Source organism: Canis lupus, chromosome 34 (genome assembly GCF_048164855.1).
Source record: "Canis lupus baileyi chromosome 34, mCanLup2.hap1, whole genome shotgun sequence".
Lineage (NCBI taxonomy): Eukaryota > Metazoa > Chordata > Mammalia > Carnivora > Canidae > Canis > Canis lupus.
The window spans coordinates 4,482,636-4,509,207 of record NC_132871.1 but is presented as its reverse complement, the minus strand read 5'-3'; the positions used below and the strand labels follow the sequence as shown (position 1 = coordinate 4,509,207).

General features: G+C 37.7%; 2 long non-coding RNA genes across 2 annotated transcripts in view; both read left to right on the top strand.

Moving 5' to 3' along the window:
- The window catches only part of LOC140624195 (uncharacterized), a 172,144-nt gene extending 147,306 nt beyond the window's left edge, over window positions 1–24,838 (top strand). Inside the window, exons 5-6 of the long non-coding RNA XR_012023708.1 lie at window positions 23,691–23,737; window positions 24,711–24,838. This is a non-coding gene — a long non-coding RNA (uncharacterized lncRNA). The remainder of the gene's footprint in view (window positions 1–23,690; window positions 23,738–24,710) is intronic.
- Window positions 13,483–17,139, top strand: LOC140624196 (uncharacterized). The gene is made up of 3 exons (XR_012023709.1): window positions 13,483–13,916; window positions 15,398–15,525; window positions 17,053–17,139. It is a non-coding gene; the product is annotated as an uncharacterized lncRNA (long non-coding RNA).
- Window positions 24,839–26,572: the final 1,734 nt, after the last annotated feature.

Sequence of the window (26,572 nt, the reverse complement as noted above, 5' to 3'; positions counted from 1 at the left end):
CATCCAGGTCTGGGTTCATGACCAAGACCCAAGTAATCACAGTCACAGAGATTGTTTCAGAGGTTTATGTCTTAATTTGGGTCTGTGAAGAGCAGCCATGGGGCTTCTCTCTAACTATTAGGAAAAGCACAGTCTCATTCTATTGTGGTTTCTCAGTCTAATTTGCTTGTGTCCACCTATTGGGGAGAGAAGGTAACTCAGAAAAAAAGAGGAAATGAGAGATAGAGACAGATTCTAATGACATTCTACACTGAGGGAATCCTGGAGAATATGAAAATCTTTGGAGCCAGTGTCTGGGCTTCTACGAGCCAGGGACTATTCCTGAGCTGTTTGGTTTAGACATTTCCAAGAACCCACTCTGGTAGAGATGCTTCAGGTATTCAAATGGCCAGGAGGTAGGAGCCCATAATACTTCTGCTTTTTAAGTAACTTGCTCTTGCACAGTTCTGGAGTCAATTCTATCCTTGCACTTCTCATCTCAATGTCAACAAATTCCTTTTTACTTAAGCCAGCTTGAGCTGCCTCTCTGTCACTTACAACCAAAAAAGACCTGATTATACAGTGTCTGTAACTCTACCATTCTATAAAAGTTGTTATAGAACTCAACTGATGAATAATTCAAACAGAGAGATCCTAGACTTTCAGGTATTCTTACTGTCATACTCACATATTTGGAGGATATAAAATATTTTTACATATACATGACATACTGGTATGCATACAGTTAGGACTGCCATTTAATTTATCTAAATTGACTTTATATTTTAAAAGATTATGGTATTTATAATGATTTTTAGCTATGGCTAGAATGATCATGTGACAGTAGTTGAAAAGGTGATTGTGATAGAGATTGGATTTTGGCACTATTACGGTGTTATAGCTAGAGATCTGTAGTGTCAGAACTCAAGTAGGAACTATACGTAAGAAAACTGGCAATCAAAATGTAAGTTTATTGTTATCTATATCAAGAGCTCTTAAATCTGCACTTGAAGGGCTCTCTGGTACACTCAGTTGGAGCACATGGCTCAAGGCACTCCCTCCATAAATCTAATTTGGTACACTAAAGCATGTCTGCGAGGGAAAAAGAAAAAAAGGTGTGGATATTCAGAGATGGCCCTTACCTAACTGATGGCATTGTTGGAGCTGTAGAGGAGGAGAGGTAAGAAGGTGAAGTTTGGCATGGAAAATAGAAAAGAGTGCCACGTGGATTCGAGTGTTGACTAGAAGATCCAGTTACCTCAGCTACTAGCAAACCATGGCACAATGAATGTCTGGTCTCTGATTTATCAGATTATGGCTCCACCATCCCTGGAAGGGGCTTCAATTAGCAGGAAAGTGGGCAGAAATTGGTCTGGGGTAAGAATGGGGAGGAGATATTTCCTTTTTTTCAGTATGCTATAGGGCCAAAGGTACTGTGTAGACTGGATGAAAGAAATTAATTATTTGAAGAATCAGTTGTTCATGGATCTTTACTAGAGTTTGGTTTCTGGCTTTGCTGAAAGAGTTATCTATTACTGATAGTCATTTGGTGTGCTGCACTCCATGCTGCTACTATTTCCCAGGGAGGTGTCCCTGTTTCTCTTAAACATTATTTGCTCTCTGTGCTTGTGACATTAACACATCATGCCATCACTCAGCAGCTACTTGAACATCGTTTTACCATTTAGTTTTCAAATGTCACTGATATAGCAGAATTGCAGCTAACTCATTAGAGTTGTATCATTAGGAAGCTCTGGGATACCATGGGTGTGTCATGGTGGTTTGTAATTTAGCCTACATATGTGGATTTCTTAAATCTGGATTGATGTCTTTCACTGGTGGAAAATTCTTGGTCATTATCTTTTCAAATATTTCTCCTTCTCCACTGTTTCTGTCCTTCAATTTTTACTGGGCTTTAACTGCACACAGTTTGAGATCTTTTTTCTTATCTCTCACATGTCTCTAACAATATTTCCTAGATTTTTCATTTGTTTTTCTCTCCCTGTTTCCGTTCAGAAATTGGTCAGTCTTCTGGTTCACCAATCAGGTTTTCTACTGTTTTTTAACCTGTTGTTAACCTCTCTTTTGTGTTCTCAATAACAGATTTTTTTAAATTCCAGAATTTCCATATTATTTTACAGGTTTTAATTTTGTTGTGAAAAGCTCCATTTTAATATAATGTCTTCATCTTTTCCTTTTTCCGTGAACCAATTAACCGTAGTTCCTTGAAAGCTCTTGTCTGCTAAATCAATACCTGGGTCACTTAAGTGTCTACTTTTATTGCCTGTTTTCCCCTTGGTTGTTATTCTTATGGCACTGTCTCTTGCCATGCCTACTGATTTTGATTTAATATTAAATGTTTATAAAAACTATGACTTATCCAGATGATGATGTCTCTTACCAGAGAGTGTTCACTTTTTTTTTCTGCTGGGCAGAGAGAGCAGAAGTTGGCCACATTGATCCACTTGGCAACTGAGCTGTGCTAATGCTGAACTGCAGTTATTTATTATTTAGTTTTCAAGGCAATAGTCTCCCTTTTATTTGATCTTGTTCTGAGGGTATAGTTCTACCAAGCTTTGAACTAAGAGTCTGGTATATTCACTGGTAACCTTTCCTTTGGTGGGTCCTTAACTGTAATCTGTAGCATTCAAAGCTTTGAAAGACTCTAGAAAACATTCTTCTTGTAGCCCTATGTGCCTTAAATTTGGCAAATGTCTTGAGGGGATATGGTTGTTTTGAGCCATCTCAAGTCTTCAGTTTTGTCACCCTAACTCCATGGCACTCTGCCTGAAGCCAAGCCTGTATTTTTAGTGTTCTGCCTAAGGCCAGAGTTAGTAGGAAAAAAGCAGCTTCAGATCATAGCTCACCTTTCTGAGGCTTTCCCTTTAGAATTTTTATTTCGATAGTTTGAACTGCTTCCTCAGATCTCTGATGATTATAAACATTGTTTTATCTGGCTTTGCTAGGTTGTGTGTGTGTTTGTATGTGTGTGTGTGAAACTTAGTTTTCTACAAACGACTTAGCCTACCCAAATTGGAAATTTTCTTGTTTAAGTTTTTGAGTCTTTCAAAGCAGCATTATATTATGATTTAAGTGAAATAAATGCATGCAAATAAATAAATCACAGGCAAACCAGTTTTGTTCTTCATACACAAAGTAAACATTTTTACAAGTAATTTATAATTATGACTTGGCTGTGATGGCTGGACTGGGGAAAACCGCAATCCAGAAACCAGATGAAACAACCAGTAGAAAAGCCTTCATAAAATTTACAAAAAACATCCAAATGCAGGGAGCACAGGTAGGAGGACATCTCAGCATTTTTGTAGGGAAAGGCCTAGTTGATTCACCATGGAAAGGCTGACTTGAACCAGGGATTTCCTGAAGCTCAGGCTCCTTCTATTTCTGCTAAGTGCCTGATTGCCTTCGGCTTAGGGCAGGCTGGAAATTCTCTGTCTAGAATCCCTTCTCCTTTCCCTTTCTGTCCAACTAACAAAATTATATTTCAAGTTTTTCCTCTTCTTTGGAGCCTTTATTGACCCATTTATCACCAGCTTTCCCTGAATGAATTGACTACTCCTTCTTTGTCTCACCATTGAATATACTTTTGTATAGACTCCTTCACACTTTTTTCTTTTTCTTTATACAAGTCCTGGTGATTTATTAATACACAAAGAGTAATAAGAGAGTTAGTTGGATTATCTAATGACTAGAGACATAAAGCTATGATAGCTTGATGGATTAATCTCCATACCTGAGATAGACTTGCCAATAAGACAGTTTTTATCATCCAGGAAGAGCCTGGGAGAATTAGAAAAGGATATCCAGAAGCAGAGAAATTTTGGTTTAATGCTGACCACCTGAAATCACCCATCATTGGGTTTGATCCTTGAGATGCAAAATCAAGTGCTGTAAAATCAGCCACTATTCTAGCAAATCATTCTTCTTCAATTTCTTTTTAAAAACTATTTACTAGCCACATTTGAGATTTTCAGTGTTAAACATGATGAAGGATAGCTGGGTGCAGTTGAAAGCACTGAGCTTATGTAGACCAGAGAAGACTTCGATAGACCTAGGAGCTGCCTGGAAATATCACGGCCTCTCTCCTTTGGCTACAGTAGATTTGACAAGAGGCATGGTGAGGACTGTTTGGAAGAATTTAAAGAACAAGAGATTTTATCTCATGACAAATTGTAGCAGTTCAGTTATAAAAATTTAATTATACAGAATCACATATAGAGATACTGTGTCTTGTTCATGCCTAAACAAATGAATGTATTTTCCTCTTTTTTTCTCCCAAAGTAGTTAGAACTTCCTTTGAAATCCAGGTTTTTCTTACTCTCCAGGAAAAATGAACAAGTCAAAGCTCTGGAAAGCAAACAGAGTTAATTATCCGTGAGGGATCCAGACTGTACTTAAAGAGTTGACTTAGAGACACTGTTGGATCATGGGCTACCGGGAAAAGAGAGGCTGGTATATTTTCTGCTGAACTTCATTTTTGGATCCCCCATGAATGCATCAGCTCTGGTTTGGTAAGACCTCAGGGCTTGTGGCTGGTGAGAGGCAGTGAAGGACTTGGTGCTAAGTGTTTGGGTCTCAGAGAAAATCTGCCATGGCCAGTTGAGCTGCCAACCCACAGTGAATCATGTGACTGTATCTTCTTCACATAGAGCTATGGCCTTCACAGAAGATGGAGAAAGAACGGCAGCATGGCTGAGAGATCATGTTTTATTTTTACTTCGAAATAAATTGTGCGTGTGTGTTTTCCATGCAATGACTGATAAGGACTTTTTTTTTTTTTGCCAATGTTAGTGAATTTGTTTTAATTTTATTTTCCTGACTCCAGAAATATGACATTATTTGTGCCCCTGATATTCAGAAACAGTTCATACCTATCTCAAATAGAATTTTAAAACAATTTTATTAGCCCCAAAATTGAATTGGATACCTGGGATATTACTAAATTTCCTGTTGCTGAATCTAGTTAAAGAAACTAGCTTTCAGGGACATTTTAAAGATAGAATTGTGCATTGATTGGGAGGTCAAAACATTTTCTTATTCATATTTGTACCTCTAATGTCTAGGAAAGCTCCAGGCACATAACAAGCATGCAGTAAACATATGTTGAAAAATGGATGAATAGATAAATGCATTAGAGTGACCCCCAGTATGGATATTAGATGAATATATGGATGGACTAAACAGTTATTAGAATATAAAATAGAATATAATTTATATGGATGCTCTATTGAGTATGTTATATGTTTCTAGGGAAGATTTAAAGAAATCAATGCTTAAATCTATTCATTTCACTTGCAATAATAGTTCTTATTGATGTTATAAAACTTAATAGAATTATGAGTGAATCCTCAGATAGGAGCCCGCTTACCTGGAACTCATTTGAAATATGGAGCTCCTCTAATTTTGCCCCTCATCTAGCAATAATTTGCTGACTCCTTGCCTTTTTTGTTCATTTCCCACCACACCGCTGTCATCTGGATTAAGTGGTTCTGTTTCTCACTCAGGTGGTTATAGGTGGGCTTTTCCTCCCCAGGGATGACCACCATGCTGGATAGAGCATAGGGCAGGAACATTTACTCATTGTGTTTTGTGCCCCTTAAAAACTCAAACAAAAGCCCAAGTATACTAAAAAGATGAACATTTTTCAATCATTGTTCCTTCAGAGATAATATTCAGTGATGGTTGATCATGCATGTTCCTTGTCTGCCTTCACATGTCTAGTTGTTCCGTCCACTGACAGAAGTGTTCTTTGTGCTCTTTGCAGCACAGTTGCTGCACGGGGTCTTTTATTTAGATCAAGCAAGGTATAGTATAAAAACACTGGTCTGGAAATTCTGGCTGGAGTTATGTAACTTGTCCTTCAGTTTTCACCAGCTAGATCATTCTATCTTAGACATTCTGTCCTAAACATTCCATGATGTCACCATGCATTTGACACATTGTGCTTCTAATTGTAGAAAAACATATAAAAACAAACTTGGGTGTAATATAGTTTGAACTAGAAAATAGTTTTTCAATACCTAAGGGATATTTTTTTTGGTATATATTTAGGTTTTGAAAACCTGGTTCCAATTTGTGTATGTTAGACATTGTACATTGCAGCATTACAATATTATTTCTTTTTTTCTAAATTTCATCATGTTTCCTATTTTGAATAGCTTTTAGAAAATATTTTGTTTTAACGTGTGTTTTAATATAAGTGATCAATCTTTGGATTTCTCTGAATAATACCAGAAAATGACATTTCCTCCTGTAGTTATTAATTTTTTTTAACCATTGGAGTATGGACTGGTATATATAAGGTGGGTATAGTCATATATACTAACGCTCACAGCCAGAGAAGATAGCCATGGAGATGTTTTTTTTTTTTTTTTTTTTTGGAAAAACACTGAAAAATTCATCTTCTAACCTTATTCTGAAATTACCCCAGCAATGTTCTTGAAATTTAGTCATCCAAGTTTGATTGAATATATTCAGTGAAAAAAAGTGTATGGCGTTTTAAGACTTCATTTTCATTTTAGAATACTCTAATTGTGAGAAAACCTTCCTTTCCCTTGCACTGAGTTGAAAACTGCCTCTTGAACTTTGATACTTTGTTTTGAGCTCTAAAATTTGGAGCTTTCCAGAACAAATCTAATCTCAACTTTTGTATGACAGTCCTTCAAGTAAGGTTTTTAGTGCTTCCTCTTCCTTTCTTTTTCAAGACTGAATATAATCTGGTTTTTTATCATTTTCATCATCCTCTGGAGGCACTCCAGTTTGTATCTTTTAACGATTTTTTAAAATTTAATTTTAAACTTTTAAAAAATATTTATTTATTTATTTGAGAGAGAGAGAGAGCACATGTAAGCAGGGGGAGGGGCCGAGGCAGAAGAGAGAGATTCTCCAGCAGACTCCTTGCTGAGCGTGGAGCCAGACACCAGGCTCCATCTCACCAGCCTGAGATCATGACCCGAATCAAAATCAAGAGTCTGATGCTTAACTGACTGAGTCACCCAGGCGCCCCTCTTTTAACTTTTTATTATGAAATAATGACAGATTCACAGGAAGTTGCAAGAAAATTTGTAGGGAGGTCTTGTGCACCCTTTACCCATCCTCCCCCAATATTAGCATCTTGTTTAAGATGCAGTATAGTAGCAAACCCCCGCCTTTGACATTGGTACAGACCATAGAATTTATTCAGATTTCACTTGTTACGTATGCATGCATGTGTCAGTGTAGCTTTATGCAGTTTTACCAAATACGTAGCTTTGTGTAATCGCCACCACCTTTTTTAATCTTTAAAAAAGATTAGATATCTTAAATATGGGATAATCTATCATTCCAACTAATCTAAATATAATCTAACATAGTCTAATATCCATCTCTACAATTTTGTTATTTTACCACTGTTATAAAAGTGTCCATATCTTTTAAAAACTGACAAAAAATTAAGAACTGTCTCTTAATTATGACACTATGTAGTAGGCAGTTCTCATAAGTATTTGATTTACCTGATCTTGTATGAATGCCCTGAATCCCTGGTTTCTCAGGAGGCAATGTTGTTCTCAGGTTCAGAGTTCTAGAAAAGACTCTTTTAGGCTCTTTCCCAGATCAGAGCTGACTTTCTTTCAAGGCTAAACCTTTGGTTTTCAATACTTAAAAAACAAAACAAAAACCAATAAGGCATAAATTTCAGGACCCCAAAGACATAGAGAATTATCAATCTCTGCTTAGGAAATCTTTTGAAATTTCATGTCTGACCCACTCTGACTTCCTAGCCTTTTGGGATGCAGACAGAGCTCTTTTTACCAGAGCTAAGCGGTGTCTGCTCCAGCAGTTTCTGGGGCCTCTATAACCTTGTCTGGGAGCCGATAGCACTCATGTGCTGATGTCAAATGAGAACTTTTCAAATTAGGAAGATAAGCAGCAATGAACAGAAAGCTGGCAACGTTTGAGACAAAGATTTCTCTTATGAACCTTGTAATCATTGAATATCGATGTCTTCGCTGAGACAGCCTTACCGTTCCCGCGAGTTTGGCTCAACCTCAGACAGGTTTCTTCTGGACTACGGGTCTCTGGCCTCCCTTTTCTTAGAGCATTTACTTTAGGAAACCTGCAACTGTAAATTCTTTCTCTTTTTTTTCTGTGAGATGTGAATCTCCTACAACCCAGGAATGTCTTTCTTAAGGAGCTGGGAGCCATCCCTTTGAACGGAGTCATCAAGGAAGATAGTGCCCGTCCTCCCAGTCTCTCCAGAAGGGTAGGAGCCTAACTTTGATAAGCACCAATCAGCAAACATGATGACACAATCAGATTGAATCACCCTCCTCCGTAGCTTCCTCTAGTATTTTTCTACTTGCTTTTACCCCAGGGTCTCCAAACTCTCCCACCTTGTTTCAACACAGTTGAGTTCAGTCTCTCTCCTCTATTGTAGGAGTCTGAATAAAATAAAATTCAGGAGTCTGAATTCAGGATTCTGAATAAAATGTCTTCCATTTGTATATTGTTTTTTGGACCTTGCAATCAAATATTTCTTTCTGACAACATCACACAATCTTCTGGCAGGAGTAAGCCGAGTATAAGAGTTAACAGCCGAAATCTGTTACTTCTATATATTTTTTTCTGCAAAAGAAAAAAATTGTAAATGTATGGTGAGGTCAGAGAGCTTCAGGCTCATAATGGGGGATTTGATCAAAGGATTTCCAGAACATAAATCCAGGGGGAAGAGATGCAGACAATCACCTTCTCATAGGCAGATAAAGTTAATACATTCACTGGTAGCAGGGACTCTTGGTGCTTCTCACCTCTGAGGGGGGCTGACATGGGTTCTTGGGGTGCTCTATCAGAACCAGGCTTGATTTTCCTGTTGAAATCCTTTATAATTAGAGCTGGTTTGGGTCTTAGATGAAGTTAAAGTGGGATTAAGACACAATATGGTATATATAACACACTTGGGGACTCAGATCTACTAGAGGCTTCTTTGAGGACTGAGGGCCACTGTGAGGACATGTATATCGAGGGAGAGGATAGTCCTACTTGATAAATTTCCCTTCTTCCATTTGATGGGGCCCCTTCCATTCATCTGATCACTTCTCATTATGTTCTGCATTTCTGCTGTAGTTTAAGCTACCAATATCTCTCTGTGGACCATGGAAATGGCCTCCTAGCTAATCTCCATGCTTCCTCCCTTGTGCCCTAGCATTTTCTCCCTTTTTGACATCTGCAGTGATCTTTTGGAAATGTCCTTTAAAAAGGTCAGTCTTCTACTTACAGTTCTCTAATGATTTCTCAACATGTTCTGAATAAAATCCAGAGTGATCCCCAGAGTAATCTTGCAAGGCCTTACCGACCAGGCCCTTCTTGGACCTCATGTCCTACTCTTGACCTCTTCCTTATGCCTCTTTAGCTGCTGGACCTTCTTGCATTTCCTTGAGACTTCTAAGCTCAGTCCAGTTAAGGGCCTTTGCACTGCTGTTCCTTCTGATTGGAATGCTTCTCCCCAGGTATTCATTTTGCTTACACATACACTTTAAGTCTCTGCCCATCTGTCACCTTCTCAGAAAGACTATCTCTTCAAGCGTACCCCCATTATTCTCCTTCCCCTTTTCTGTTTTTTTTTTTTACTCTTTTGTAGCACTTTTCCACATGTGAAGTTATGAAGTACCTCCTGTTTATGATCTCTTTTGCCCAGTAGTCTATAAACATGTCTTGTCATTGTATTTGAAGTACCTAGAATGGTGCCTGGCATTTAGCAGCAGGCAATGCAGTCATATTCATGTATTGAACAAATGAGTGACTTTAGACCCTACAGGCTGATAAATTATGTGAATAGAGACTAATTGTGCACATCAGTATGTCTGGTTCTGTGCCTCAGATAGATTACAACTTGGGTTGCAGTGGTTTATGTGTGATAGAAGCACTAAATTCAATACATAACATTTATGGAAAAATTCATTTGAGTTCCAAATAAGTAGCTTATGTATGGCTTTTTGGAACACAATATATTTAAGTTGTTCATAGCTTGGCTTTCCATAAACATAGCCCAAGATTTCAATGATGCATTTTGTAATAGTAAATGTTGTTACTAAGATTATGCTGTTTCTAAGAGAAATGTTATATTTTCTGGTAGTCATGGAGCTCAATAGGTGAGCAAGGTAGGAAGTTCTTGACAGCAGTATTAGTCAAAGTTTTCAGGCAATTTGTTCATTTGGAGTAGGACCCTCACCATCCTTTAAGGATGTCAGGGGGAGGTGTGAATTTCTCTGCCTCCTTAGAAAAATAATTGGCAAGAGGTAGGATGAGTGTCAGTTGTAGGAAGTAAACAGTGCTCCATTTTCACCTGGGAAAGCGTGCTCAGCCGGAACAAAAGCAGAAAGCCCCACGGTGATAACTGGAATTGGGTGGAAGCTACAATGCGGTGGGTTTGCAGAGGCCCAGGATTTACGTAGGCAATTGTGATGTTAACAGTACGGCAACTGTAATTACGAATCCCATCTCCACCTGCCCATGTCTTGCCCTGGTTGGCAATACTGGAGGGTTTGCAGAAGGGGCGTGGAGGGAGGAGCTGACGCGCTGAGCACTGGCTGCGTGGACACTGCTGCTGGACATGCGTTGTTCCTGCAATGAAGCTGCCAGCAGCCCTATGATGGGTGCTTCTAGAATCTCCATTTCATAGATGAGGTGGCTGAGGCTAGCAATGGATTCGCGGTGCAGCAAGGACGCTGTGCTGGAATACTAATCCAGGGCCGTCTGACTCAGAAGTCAATCCTGCTTTCTGTGACATTCTGTGATTATAGCTGCATAGGGCTGGGGAATAAGCAATCGATGGCGTGGACTCTGAGGGCAGCATTTCAGAAAGTTGTCAATATTCTTGTATTTTTCTCGAAAGCTTTTAAAGTCATTGTTAGGGATTTCGGGCCAGATTGGAAGGAATTACAAGACAAGAATAAAGCACACATTCATTCTTAGGTCTTATAGTTCCTATGTAGCTTTTTTGGGGGCGAGGGTGGGGGGTGGGTGCGTGTCAGCATTTATCCCTCTGCAAGAGCATACACACTAAAAAGAACAACTGAAATCACCAGTTTCTATGACTATCCATATGCATGAATTCACAGCCAGTCACAGAGCATCATCTCTGCTCTGCTGGAGTTTGAAAGTTCTTATCAGTTTAAAATATTTTTATTTGCTTTATTAAACAATGAATAGCTATTGTGATGAATCCAACACCGAAAAATGGGAGCAAGAAAATGGGTAAACGAATGCTACATGTAAATACTATGATAATTAAAAAGTTATCTGCAATCTTCAAACCACAAACTAATATAGGGCAACTGTTTCTGAGGCCAGAGGTCTGTGGGTCCTTATGGAAATGGGAGTGAGGGAATCCTGCTTCGGGGCATAGAGCATAGAGGGAATAGCTTCTCCTGCATTCTTATTTCCATAAGAAACCTGATTTGAGGCTTTTGGTTTCAGGTCTGGAGGTCTGAGATTCTGAACTTTGCCCTGCTCTTAGAGTCTTACATTATTTGCTTTGTTTAAATCATTTAAGTTTAAAAATAATCTGTTTATAGAGACATTTGCCTTTCGGCCTGCAGGAAGACTTTATATGTGGGTGTATGTTGTGATTTGCTCACACCCACACTTCTAGTCCCTTACAGCAATAGCCTTCCTCAGGAGCTCCCACATAAGCTTTCTGTGAAGTATTCAAGAGCATCCTGGTGATGAAAAATGGGGTGGGAATGTCCACAGTGGTCAGAAGTGTCCAGAAAAAGCATAGGTGCTTAAATAAGTATTTGATTAATTAATAAGCAAAAACAAATCTCTTAGTTCCCTTTGTAGTTCTACCCAATTTATGCTCATGAAGGTACACACTCAAATATATGGTTGTCCTTAAATAAAAGGCATGTCTAGACATATTTTGATAAGGGTTGCAGATCTTGAAAATGTTTAACTTTGTATTTATAATTGGCATGTGCTTTTAAATTATTACATAAGAAACTTTCCATGAGTTCCGATTCGCAAATGATTTAATATAACCATATAACAAATATATCATTTACAATGAGTGCTACAGACAGAGCAGTGACAGGTCAGTAAGGTTGCCTGGAAGCTCTGTAGTCTGCTTGGTCGTTGAGGCTTCAGATGGGCTGAAATCGCCGGCACTGACCTGTGCTTGTGCCCCTGTTAGCTGGGCTCCGCTAAATGAGGAAATAGGCAAAGATGATGATGTTTCCATTTTGCTGTCCAATCCCTCCCTACTGCTTTCTTCTCCTATCAGAACTGGCTTTCATGATACCAAGAGAACTAGAGATTTAAGTGATCATCCCAAGAGTCTGTGATGAACGTGATATGCAATGAAAAAGGAGCTCTAATGGTGAGAGTTGGTACTCTCAGGAGGGAGGAAGGTCTTTTTCCTCCCCTTCTTATGTGTGCTGTTTTGTATTCCTAAAATGAACTCAGCCATTTGGTGATTTGTAAGCCATTAATGTACCCCAAATCATCAAAATAGTTTCTCCATTAAGTTTTTTTTTTTTTTTTTTAGGAAACCATAATTACTAGAGTTAACATCGATTAACAAGCATTTCGCTTCTGTCTAGTTGACAGTCTGCCTTGTTTTTTAAGGGTTAGGTCCTGTAGAAATACAATTTGAGTTTATAATTATAAAGAAAGAGAGATGAAACGAAGCAGGATTGATTGCTTTTCCATCAGGCTTACCTTACATTATATATATTTAAATTGTGTTTGTAATACTCTCATCAAATATTTAATAGTATTTTCAGAAGTGAAATGTACTGTGATCTTCATGCTATGGATACTTATGAAAAGAAAGCAAATGCTTATCAAAATGGTGAAAAATATGTAATAGGCAACGTGCATGGATTCCACAAACCCAATTCTAGAGGAAAACATTCTTTGGCAAGCAGTCAAACAATTTTAATGTAAAATTTAATGCAGTAGGGGTGACATATTTTAGTACAAATTAATTAGATTAGTGAAGTGAAATGGTCTGAGTCAGAACAAATAAAATGAGCTGCATAACACGAGGCACTTTGCAATAATTCTTAGGCTATCAATTCTGTTACTTTGCAATTTGAATTCTATTTAGATCATCAAAAATTATATAAAACCAATTCCTGTTTCTTCTGGTTGATTACATAAAAATACAACAATGAATTCCATTTATCTGGAAAATGAACAGAAGATCACTTTCTTCAATAAAAAGTTTCCAATTTATAAAATACCTTTAATTGTTTCTTTAATTTTCCTTGCTTGTTTTTGTACTGTGGGCCTTCTGAAAAAGTTCCACTTATTTTGGGCTAATTAATTTTATTTTACTTTGTTAATTTCTTTACACTTTGGCTTCTTCTGCAAGTAATCTGGTGGTTTATTGTAACAATTAAAAAGGAAAAAGAAAAGTTGGTATGTGTGAATATAATAACTATGACAAGAAAAAAGTAGAAAGACCGATGGGAAAATGTGACCTTTTATTTTTTTATTTATCTATTTTTTTTGAAGGCAACCTTTGGAATGGTTTCAAATGACGTGATAAAGGGCTAGTATCCAAAATATATAAAGAACTTATAAAACTCAACACCAAAAAACCCCCAAATAATCGAAATTAAAAATGGGCAGAAGACATGAATAGACATTTTTCAAAGAAGACATACAGATGGCCAACAGACACATGAAAAAGATGCTCAACATCACTTGTCATCAGGGAAATACAAATCCAAATTGCAATGAGATAGCACCTCATACCTGTAAGAATGGCTAAAATTAACAACACGGAAGACAACAGGTGAAGATGGAGAAAGAGGAAACTTTTACACTGTTAGTGGAAAGGAAACTGGTGCAGCCGCTCTGGAAAACAGTGTAGAGGTTCCTCAAACAGTTAAAAATAGAACTATCCTACAACCCAGCAATTACACTACTAGGTATTTACCCAAAGGATATAAAAATACTGATTTGAAGGGTTACATGTACCCTGATGTTTATAGCAGCATTATCAGCAATAGCCAAACTATGGAAAGAGTCCAAATGTCCATTTAGTGATGAATGGATAAAGAAGAAGTGGTGTATATAAAAAATAGAATGTTACTCACCCATAAAAAAGAATGAAATCTTGCCATTTACAGCAATGTGGATGGAGCTAGAGAGTATTATGCTAAGCAAAATAAGTTAGAGAAAGACAAATATCATATGATTTAAATCATATGTGGAATTTAAGAAACAGACCAGATGAACATAGGAGAAAAAAAGAGAGAGGCAAGCCATAGAATGGACTCTTAACTATAGAGAACAAACTGAGGATTGCTGGAGGGGAGGTGGGTGGGGCGTGGGCAAAATGGGTGATGGAGATCAAGGAGGGCACTTGTGATGAGCACTGGGTATTGTATGTAAGTGATGAATCACTAAATTCTACTCCAGAAACTAATATCATACTATATGTTAAGTAACTGGAATTTAAATAAAAGTTGAAACTAAAACAAACAACCGCCCCCAAGCCCCTTGACATTTTAAAAATGTGACTAAAAAACATAGGCCACATGGCTTATGTGATTTTTTTTTGCGACTGAATTTCAAATTTGAGTCTAAATTCCTGGTAGCAAAAAGTGAAACATGATGAGTTATTTTATTGTCTTAATTATGAAAGAGAACCCTATTAATTGTATTTGTTAGAGTATTTTAAGTGTGGAATAATTTTAAGAATGGGAAACCCAATTCAAAGTGGCCCTCAAGAAACAGAAAATATCCCTACACAGGGATCTGTTTGATTTAACCAGAACTTGGTCTGATGGGTTGAGATGTTCTTGTCATTTTTATTCTTTTTGTGTTGATTTCATCTCAGTCTTATCACAAGATGGCAGCAGCAGTACTAGGCCTCATATCCATTTACAACGACATATGTAGGTTGTCTTTTCTGCCTTTCTCTCAAGACAGGGAATCTTCATTTCCATTTTGTCTAGTGAATTTCCACTCACACTGTACTGGCCTAATCATTTGATCCATAACTTGCAACCAAAGGAATGCCGTGGGCTGATTGGGGTAGGCCTACTTTCCTGAACCAGTCATGGCAAGGAAACTTGATTATGTCGGACCACTCAGGGCCATTTCTGAAATTGTGAGTGTGATCTGATATAGCTCGTGAACTATATGGTCAGAGAGGGGTATGTGAACAGATACCAGAAATTAGGAAAGGGAAAACAGGTGTAACCAACAATGTCCTCTGAACAAGTTACCTGAGGGAAATAAAATTTTTTTATTACTTAGGAATTTAACCTTCTGGATTCATTTATTAGCTACAAAGGTCTGTTTGGGATATGCATTCAGAGACAGTCATGATATTTGGAAGATTTTAATGTTAAGTAAAAATAAATCAGAAGAAATAGCTATAATAACTGTATCTCCATTGTAGAGTCTTCTGAAGATAGCTGACTTCATAAACATTGAACTTGATGGATAGATCGATGGGGCCGACCAGTTCCAATTTAAGCTGTGTAGTTTTGTTTCTACTACATTCTCCTAATATTTTTCTAAATAGAGGTAAAAATCATTGACTCTCAATCAAAATGTCTTGATTTGCAAAACTTTTCTCAAAAAATAAGAAGCCATTATTAATTTTTTGATGGGCAGAGTGGGGATGGGAACAAGTTGAAACAAGAGGGGAATCACTGTAGTGCTAGTGCTAAAAGTTTTGGACTTGAAGTATGTTCCAAGGTCAAAGGTGCCATTACATTGGTGGTTAAGATTTTAGATAATAATGTGCCTGTCCCTTGTTTTCTCTCTCTCTCTCTCTCTCAGACACACACACACACACATTCTAGTAATTTGAACCATGATCTCGAGGAGGCTTATTTTTTAAGTGTTATTTTTCTCTACAGAGAATCTATGAGATTTTAAATAATGTAAATGCTATTGCCTAGAGACGGAGGATAAAATTAACACTGAAAAATATTTTAAAATAAAAATAGATCAATTAATGACAATAATTAGTCACCTTGCTTCTCTGAATTTGACTATACTACCTGGCTTTTCTTCCTCCCAGTCTTTGTGGACAGTGTCTACATTAAGACAACAGCTCCTAATTTTCCGGCTCTGCTTTGCTTCAAGATAATCCTTTTCTTTATAGACAGTTGTCTTGGCAGGTAAATCAATTCCCATAAGTACAGTCTCCTGAAATGAAGCCAGGTTCATTGTCCTCTCTGGGGGCAGCACCAGCCAGTATTTTATTATCTTTTCCAAATCATGACACTCAATGAAGTGTGGAACTGATAAAAGATGAATTTACTTTAAGGTCCAAGAGAGAAAACATAACAGAAAATGAGAAGTTTCATCATAAATGCATCAATGAAGTTGCCCAGGGAGACTTGGTGTTGGTGAAACTATCTCATAGCCACAGAAATTGCATCTCACCTTATTCATGACTGACACTCTAATGGAATCTCTGAGTGTCTCAGCATACTGTCTGGACCTGCTTCATTTTCTCTTTCAGGTGCAAAGCAGTGTTTCTGGTTTGACCCATTGTCCCAAGATAGGCAGAGAGTTTCTTTGGCACTGGCCCAAAGGACAATAGGGAAGCGATCTAGCTAAAATTACATATTGATCTCCCCTTCAACCATCATCCTTTCCAGTTAAATTATCCTGCTTCTTCCTGAAGGGATGACTATGAGTTTTCAAAACGCACTCACCCAGCTTCTTAGGTGATAATTTTTCCCCTTACAGTCTTCGGATTTAGATTCTGATATATTTAAATAACTGTTATTTTCACAAAAAGAATACCAATTTTAGAGTGTTGTAAGCACAGACATTTGGTAAACAACAATCCTATAAGTGGGACACATTAAATATTTGCTGATATAAACCTTTGGGAAAAAAATTCATTACTATGGAAACTTGAATATTCTTCCTTTTTATTTTTCTCACCTAGCACATTTCCCTACAATCAATTTTTCGTACTGCTGAATTCTGTACTTAAATTCTCCTCCTTTATGAATTTTTACTAATTTTTAAAATTCTTGAGGCTGGAAGCAATGTAATTGTTATTTTCATATATATTTTTTCTCACTTCAGATGCACAGATTTGAATTAAGTATACCCCTTGGTTGCTGGCACACTTTCATCAGGCCAAGAAAGGTGCATCCCTGATTGATACAGTAGGTGTTCAACAAATAGTGTTCATCACTTGAATAAAGTCTTACCACTTCAGAAACTTCTCCAACGTAGGACATGGATAAGAGGACTGAAAATTGATCAGAACTATTTCCTTTACCACACACATTAGAGGTTATTGACAGTTTCTTAGTGAGTCCAAATTGGAGTCTGACAAAAAAAAATTGAAGTCTGACATGAGAACTATTGTATATTCTTTATATTTTATTGTATATGAATATTAAAGGGTAAATCATTGAATGCGATTCAACTTTTGCAGTTCTATAGTAAATTAACTAACTGCTTTAGGTATTATTATAGGTAATTATTTGATCTGATGAACCCTATCCACCTATTGTAGTCGAGAGTCAGATGTTGGATACCATCAGGAACCCTTTATGGAATTGATGGAATTCTGTTTTAGCAAGGCTCAATTCTGTCTGGATTCTACAAATGTAATCATCATTTACTAAATCTTACTTGACAGTGTGCTTGATGTTTCACCATCCACTGGGTGGCCAGGCTGTGCAGCCAAGGTAAAGAGGCAGGGAAGAAACCAGTGCATGATTTGAGGTTGCTGAGAACAGACAACACACCTACGAGGCTCGAGTGGCTTAGCAAGAGGAGAGAAAGCGCTAGTATTTAGCCTTTGCAATATGTGGGTCCCCCACGACCAGGAGAACCACTCTGCAGCCGGCCAATGCGGGCAGGGTAGCCTGCACACTCCACTTCCTGCTGTAGTTGAAGTCCCCTGACCGCTCCCCTGTGGGGTCTGAGTTACAGAAGGCAGGGACCTGCGTTAGGGAATCGACTCATGCGCTTAAGCAGAACAAACGAATGCACATCGAGCTGACACAGGCAAGGATAATCCCACCACAGTTGGGGGTAAGCCTGGCACCTGTTGTGAGGACTCTATTTCTTGGTAAGGAAGTGTTCCAGGCCCAAGGGTGATTCTGAAGTGGCCCAGTGGGGTGCGGAAAGACTGCATTTCCACACTCAGGAGACTGGATTTTCCAACACTTGATGATGATGATGATGATGAAGCAGTTTCTATTGCAAACAGACTCAACCATATATACTTTGGGGAAAAATACTCCCTTGGCAGTGTTACTGACTTTTTTTTAAGCATACGATTTCTAGAAGAGTGTTTCGCTTGTGTGTTTGACTTTGACGATAACCAAGAAATGCATTTTCCATATTGACCCTTGACATGTGTGTGTATGACTAAAACAAAATCTTCAGAAACAACACTTTCCATTAGTATGTGTAATGCACTCTAATGTTTTTTTTTTGGTTTGATTCTATTCTATTACGTTAAAAAAAATCGATCCACTTAATTGACTTCATTAATGAGTCCAAACTACTGTTGGAAAAATACTGTTCTAGGAAATGGGCCATACAGAAACTACAAAGTTTATAAGAACATTCAATGGTTTGAAAAACAAAGGGGAGGGGTGAAAAAAAGAGTAGCAAGAACTGCAAAGCAGAGAGTAATTTCATTAGTGTGGCTGTTACATAAATCACATCTATCTTTCCTGCTACAATAAACATGTGGCTGAAAAACTTTTGGAAGAAGCAACTTAAATCTTATGCATGAAGGGAGACAGAGATTCTCAGAGTCTGCTTATATGATTATTCTGGTAGAGAAAGGATTTTTTATTTTAGCAATCCATAAGAAGAATTGGTAGTCAACTTAAAATTGTATTATTATACATATAATATATAGGAATATGTCATTATATTATTGTATGTGTACTCTATTTAGGAATAAATACAAAAATTACTTTTTATGATAATATATCCTTTTAAAGTTATATTATTGTATGAATTATGTATATATACACACATAACTGTAAAGCTACATACATAATAAATATTTTAATCACACATAGATATATAATCTACCAAGCATTAAACAGCCTACATTATCATAATAGGCATTAAACAATTTGCATTTTACCTGTGTTCTGGGTTCCACTTGGCTTCCTTTCTGTTTCTCTAAAGGGCAAGACCAAGGGCTTGGGCATGTCATTTGCTCTGCTCAGGATGCTCCCTTCTATGCCTTTCTCCTGCTTCTCTCTCTACATACTCTAATTTTCATTTCCTTTAAATCTCATCACAATTGTCATATTCCCAGGCTTATCTTTGCTCTCCCAAGACTAAATCAGGTCCACTTCTATTAAGTTTTTACAGCATAACTTTCCTTAGAGCCTTCACAATGTCATGCTCATTTTGGCTCATCAGTGTTTCTTGAGTGCCCTCCGCAGTGCCTGATACATAGCAGACACTTGAATATTTGTTGCATGACTAAATCATTCTAATAATGAAAGTTCCAATTACTTTTAAAAAAGGGATGTGAATCAGCATTCACAGCATACTGAATACTTTCCAGATCTCATAACTATCTGCTTGAATCATTATTTTTGTGTAGGAATACATGTATTCCTCTTTCCTGCCCTTAACTGGTACTGACTTGCATGTGATAAATGCTAAATAAATGTTTGTTGAATTGATTCTTCTAGGATATATATATATATATATATATATATATATATATATATATTTCATGTAATGAAACCTGTAGAAAGGGGAATATATTTCATAGTAGAGCAAATTTACATAATCATTACGATTGTGTTTATTGATTTTCATCTTTTAGAATCAGTCGAATGAGAAGCAGAAAAAAAATTGTTCAGTGTTAATGTGCTTATGTTACAAAGTGTGTTCAAGAGGCCCTGTGGAAAGTCAATGTAATGAGAAGTATGTGTTTGGTATGTTATTTATAGTTAATGGTTAACCCATATAAAAGCTAAAAATAACAATATAAATATATAACACTGGGAAGAGAAGGGGAGGAGGGAACAAAGTAAATGAACTCCATTCTCACATTTCTTATGATGGCAGTTAATAGATACTGTCTAAAGTTAATAAGTCAAAATAATGAAAAGAAACAACCAGCAAAACCCCTAGAAACAGGAAAAGTTAAGAGATATTATCCTTGGAGAGTGTCTGTAGGAGGGGAGGAATTGGATGAGAGATGTTGCTTTTTTTTTTTTTATCATAGATCTCTGGTACTAATCAGACAAAAACCTAGGAGAGAATGTTGTATGGAATTCTCCTTAAAGTTATTTTTGAGAGCCATGCACTTTTCCTTGCCTCTGGCTGTTCCTTCATATCTTACTATGAACTGATTATAATGATTTTTTTTTTTTAAGAGCAAAAGTGTTGAATTGCCGTGATGGAAATTGTTGAGGCTCTCACACTGAAACACTGTTATGGGTAGAAATCTAGATCCCTATAGAATTGTCATTCACATACTCTACTAGAAATTAGAATTTCTGTGAAACAGAAAAACATTAATACTTCCCAAACTTTCTTATACACAGAGGCATTATTGAGCCTATTTAGTAGTTTATTACATAATGACGTAAATAAACTGAGGAAAAAGAACACACGAAAATTGAGCAGCATATATAGAAAATTCCCATTTGCTGTTTCCCTCGACTTAGGCTGAGCCTCCAATTATCAACATTCCTCACCAGAGTGCTGCATTTGTTACAGCTGATGAGCACATCATTGTCACTCAAAGGCCGTAGTTGACGTTAGGGTTCACTTCTGGTGTGTATATAGGTTTAGACACATTTATATTGGCATGTATTTATCATTATCGTATCGTACAGAGCGGTTTCACTGCCCCCAAGCCCTCTGTGCTTAGTTTTTAAAAAATTTTTTTTTTATTTTTATTTTTTCCTCTGTGCTTAGTTTATTCACTCTTTCCTTCTTCTTGACTCCTGGAAACCACTGATTTTTTTAAAATTTTTTAAATTTTTTATTTTTTTACTGGCTTCATACTTCAGTCTTTTCCAGAAGTTCATATAATGACATATGACATATGTTTGTTCACCATCTAGATGTTTTCTTCGGTGAGGAGCCCGTCAAAGTCTTTGATTCATTTTTTGATTGGATTGCTTGTTCTCTTGTTGTGGAGTTTAAAAATTCTTTGTATATTCCGGATAATAGTTCTTTACCAGAAATGTCTTTTGCAGATATTTTCTCTCAGTCTGGGGCCGGTGTTTTCATTCTCCTGACATTGTCTTTCACAGAGCAGAAGTTCTGAATTTTAATGAAGTCCAGCTTATCAATTATTTCTTTGAGGGATCGTGTCTTTGGTGTTGTATCTGAAAAGGCATCATCACCATACCTGGGTCATCTAGGTTTTCTCCTATATTATCTTCTAGGAGTTTTATAGTTTTGCATTTTACATGTAGGTCTGTGACCCATTCTGAGTTAATTATTATGAGGGTTGTAAGGTCCTTACATAAATTCTTTTTTTTTTTTTTTTTTTTTTTTTTGCATGTACATATCCAGTTGTTCCAGCACCATTTAGTGGCCTCTTTATAGTGTTAAATTCTGGCTGATTTTTTAAGGAAGCTTCATTTAGAAAATTTATGAGAAAATAACATTAGGTCAAGTACAGGGAATTGGTTTAGGCTGGCTTCACAAGTTAAGAGTCTGATAACTGGTTTCACTGGGCTGAAGTCAAGATGCTGACAGGGCTACATTCCTTTCTGGAGGCTCTAGGGGACACTCCTTGCCCTTCCTTTTTCCACCTCCAAGATGCAGCCCACATTTCTTGGCTCATGGCCCCTTCATTTACTTTCAAAGCCAGAAACATTGAATTTCTATGCCTACTCTTCCACAGTCGCATCTCCCTCTGACGCCGTCCATCCTCCCTCCCTTCTCCATTTTTAAGGACCTTTGTGATTACATTGATTCCACCTAGAGAATCTAGGACTTTCCTATTTTAAGGTCAGCCGATTGTCAACTTTAATTCCACTTGTAACCTTAATTCCCCTTTTGCTGTGTAAGGTGATGTATTTACGAATGTGAGAGATTGGGAAGGACATCTTTGAGGGGCCATTACTTTGCCTACCAGTGTGATGCTGGATAAAACTTATAGTAACAATGAAAAATTATAAACAGTTAACACACTGTGCTTCATTTTATCCTTCAACAAATCTATGAAGTGAGAAACTGGGGTTTAGAAACTTGGATTAACTTGCACAAAATTGCATGACATGAAAACTTGTCTTCATAAACATGGTGCTACATATACTCTGCCTCCTATTTGGGCATGAAAGTATGAGGCAAACCTGATTCTATGACTGGGCTCCATGTTTTGCATGAAGACTAGTGCTAAGTCAAGCTAAATATATTTTAGAGTTTCAATCTAGGTGGCTAACCACCCCCCCCGTTTTTTTTTTTTAAAGAGTTTATTTATTTGGGGGGGGGGAGAGAGAGAGAGAGAGAGAGAGAGAGAGCACAAGTCTGGGAGGGGCAGAGGGAAAGGGACCAGCAGACTCTGCTGAGCAGGGAGCTGACGTGGGGCTCTATGCCAGGACCCTGAGGTCATGACCTAAGCCAAAGGCCAACTAACAGCCACCCAGGTGCCCCCTAGGCTGGTCAGCTTTTAAATGTATGATTGTGACATGAAATAAAACATTTAAGTTGTTTTATGGTTTCAAATTTTTCTCACCTTCTGCAGTTTGTGATGCCCCTTCTGCTAACAAGAATTATGGGCGTTTTCATCTATGTTTAGTCATATTATCTAGACTTGATCCTTAATATTTTAATTAATAATTTTTCCCTTGCTTTTTGTTTTTTAAGCCTTGTTATTCCTATGAACGAGAGGAAGCTCAGATGTTTTTAGCACTGGACTATATTCGAATACCTTTTACACCATCAAGAAACCATACTAAATCAGGAATGGTATGAGGATTTCTGAATGTATTTTCACTCACCTCATCCTTCCTTAATTTAACACTCACATAATGCCAACCATTATGCTTGATGTAGGTTGAAAATATTTAAGGGTGTGAGAGCCTGTGCAAGTTTATTACCGCAATTGAATACTAAAGTACAATATTGGAGAAGTACATATTATTTTCAATCTTTTTCATGACACATTATATTTTGAGCTGCTAACATGTAACAAAAACATTTATTTTTTATGAGTATTAAAGGAGAATCTCTATTTTTTGAATATGAAAGTCTAATAAAACTGTTGATTAAAATTTGAATTTAGCCATATTGAGAAATGAACTTCAAAAAAAAAAAAAAAAGGAAATTATCACACTCTAGGCAACAAGACTTTAGCAACAAGACTTCGTATGGTGCTAGGTCCTGATTCTTTATTGATATGGTAAATCATCTTATTCAATAATTGAAATGCCCTCTAAGAAAGAGTGTAATAAATATTTGTGGGTTAAGTAATGTTTTATTTGGGTCGTGTTGAAATCATTCTTCTAAGTATTGGTTTTATTTAAGCCCCAAATTCTCTTTTCTTACAAAGTGTTCAGAATGCTCCATGATTTGTTACAATAAATTCTATAAAGAGTGTTTGAATTAGGAAGATCTACTAATTAAACTAATTTCATATAATGATCGTCTCTCTACATGATGACATTCTATGAATAAATGGTATGGTGTTAGAGGCTCATTTGTTTTATAGATGGAAGAGAAAAACCTGAGTATAATTAAGTTAGATTTGTTTTCTGCAGGATTCTCGGAAATCTGGAAATGTACACCCTGAGCTTCAATATTTATGGTATGTATATGCAAGAAAATTGTAGGCTTCAGTTTGATTCTCATTGCTTTACATATGGTGATACATGAATGTGGGATAAGAAGGATAGAAAAAAACAAATGGAAGAGGGTTTTATTAAACATTTTGCCATCCCAAGGATTCTCAGCGAAGTTGCCATACAATGGCAATGTTCACCAACATTCTCCACAAAGAATCATTTTCTTTGTGCCATTTGGCTGGAATTCACAAGTGGTATTAACACAGTAGTTTCAAGATAATCAGTTTTTGAAATGTGATCATTATGAGTACATTTCAACTGTGGTCCTCATAGGCAGGACTCTCTTATTTATCTTTTTATCCCCCACTGCTTATCCTGTGACGTGGTGGGAGTACTCAATACATGTTTGTTGAATGAAGGAAGGAGTGAATTAAAATTCTTTTTTCTTCTAGTAACATAAAATGTTTTATTTAATCTTGCTCATCTTTGTCACCTCACGTATCAATTGGGAACCCGGACTAGATGGTCTCTAAGGTCCCTCCAAGCATCAACATTTTGTTTCTCTGTGATTCTTTTCTTCATTTGGTTGTGGTAGATAATAGGGTCTTACTCCTGTCTCCCTTGGTTGTTACCTCTGCCTGGATGGCAGAGAAGATAGAGACTCCTAGGTACTGAGACTCGCTGGTTACTTATTAATCCTAACCATTGAAGACAGCTGTGTGGGAAGTGGATTTTGGTGAATGGTAAAGGCTTCTAGCAGCTTCCACTCTCGAATTTCATGGTGATTGGATTGCTCAACATAAGGTTGTGAGCACTTTATCCTTTCCCGCTGAGCCTTCTAGAGGCAGTGGGAATGCTGAATGGCTCTTACAGTAGGCAGCTTTGTCAGGAGATTTATTCTAAACGACCTAAAACTGTTTTAGAATTACAGAAGATTCTCTCCTGCTGTGTCCTGAGGTTTCAGGTTCACTGACTTGTTTTTTTTTTTTTTTGTAGGGTTGTCATCCATTCCAGTTTGCCTGGGACAGTTCCCGTTATTACCTGCTGCCTGCTGTAATTGTTAATGGTGCCTCTTTCACTCTCAAAGTGACCTGCTTTGGACAATAAATTATAGGGTTACCTACCACCTTGGCTTTTTTTTTTATTTAAGATTTTATTTATTTATTCATGAGAGACACAGAGAGAGAGAGGCAGAGACACAGGCAGAGGGAGAAGCAGGCTCCATGCAGGGAGCCCGACGTGGGACTCGATCCCGAGTCTCCAGAATCACGCCCTGGGCTGAAGGCAGATGCTAAACCACTGGGCCATCCGGGCTGCCCAACCTTGGCTTTTTTTTTACTCGTGTAGAGTTTACTCTCCCTGTATTGAGGGGTACTCATTCCTGGCAGTGCGAACCGTAGGTATCTGCAATAGTCCTATCTTCCTCTTGTGAGATCTCTCGCATAAAGACAAACTGATTCTACTCACTTTCTTGTTTCTTGATGAAAAAGTCAACTGAATTTTTTTGGGTTAAACGTGACCTTTGTTCTTTTCTCCAGGAACTACTAAGATAGAGCAAGATAGCAACAGCAACAACAATCAGATATATAGTTTTTAAAAATTTTTTTTGAAAAAAACTACTAGGTTCTAAATATGAAAGGCCATCACTGCAATAAAAATGAGGGCATTATAAGATACTTGAGATCCTTTTTATCTTCTTGGAACCATCTTTTTCATGCATTTCCAAATGTCCCTCCTTCATGGTTGTGAGCCTTCAATGATCTCTACAACTCTCCAGTTCAGGGCCATCATAATGCTCTGTGTGCTTCTGTGATGCAGAGATAAAATAGAAACTCAAGTCTCTTATGGAAAAGTGTATCGAGTGAACACGTACTGCATTTGAAAAGGGAAGGGGACAAGGAACATGTCAGGAAAAGGACACAGGTGAAATGTTGCAGTCTTCCTAAGGGATTTAGAATTGGAGCTAGGTACTGAAGAATGGGTAGTATTTCTGCAGAATGGGGGCACAATGTTGGGAGGTGTGTTGTCTTCCAGGGGGGCCTGTCCATTTTAAGCAAGAAGAGAGAAAAGTGAGAGAGAAGATGCCTGGGTCAGAAAGAGAATTTCAGATTCTGGAGGTGAAGTAGTTTGAACCTTCGGGTATTCTTTCCATGACATGCACCTTTATTGGAGTTCGAATATTATCTCAAAACTTTTATTTCTTTTTTTAAAATGTATTTCTTTATGATAGTCACAGAGAGAGAGAGAGAGAGGCAGAGACACAGGCAGAGGAAGAAGCAGGCTCCATGCAGGGAACCCGACGTGGGATTTGATCCCGGGTCTCCAGGATCGCGCCCTGGGTCAAAGGCAGGCGCCAAACCGCTGCGCCACCCAGGGATCCCAAGACTTTTATTTCTGTAGAGAAGTTTTACCCTAAAGACAGGCATGGATAGAGCTGAAAGCAAAAAAGTAGCTTAATGGTTCTCTAAATAGTTTTATCACTATCTCTTCTCCCTTTACCTCTTTGGCATATAGAACATGAGGGAGGAAAGAGGGAGAGAAAGTAGAGTAGCTGACTTGATTGCTGCCGGCTTGCTTGTGTTGGCTGTGTGTCCGCAAGCAGGCTCCAGGCTTCATTTGGACAGGAGGGAGGTGTCAGCTTTGGGTACACAGCTCTGGGTTTCTTTTTAGGAAGAGGAGAATTCCACTGAGACCTTGCTTAGAGCCCATGTGGGGGTTAGGGGTGAGGAGATTGAAGGTGTCCCTGAGTTTGCTTATTTTTAGAGGAGCCTGTTGGAAGCTTTTATTCATTCAACCGGAGGTAGCCTGAAGACATTAATACCAGAAGGTTGGACCATCAGTCCCAGCAGACATAGCCG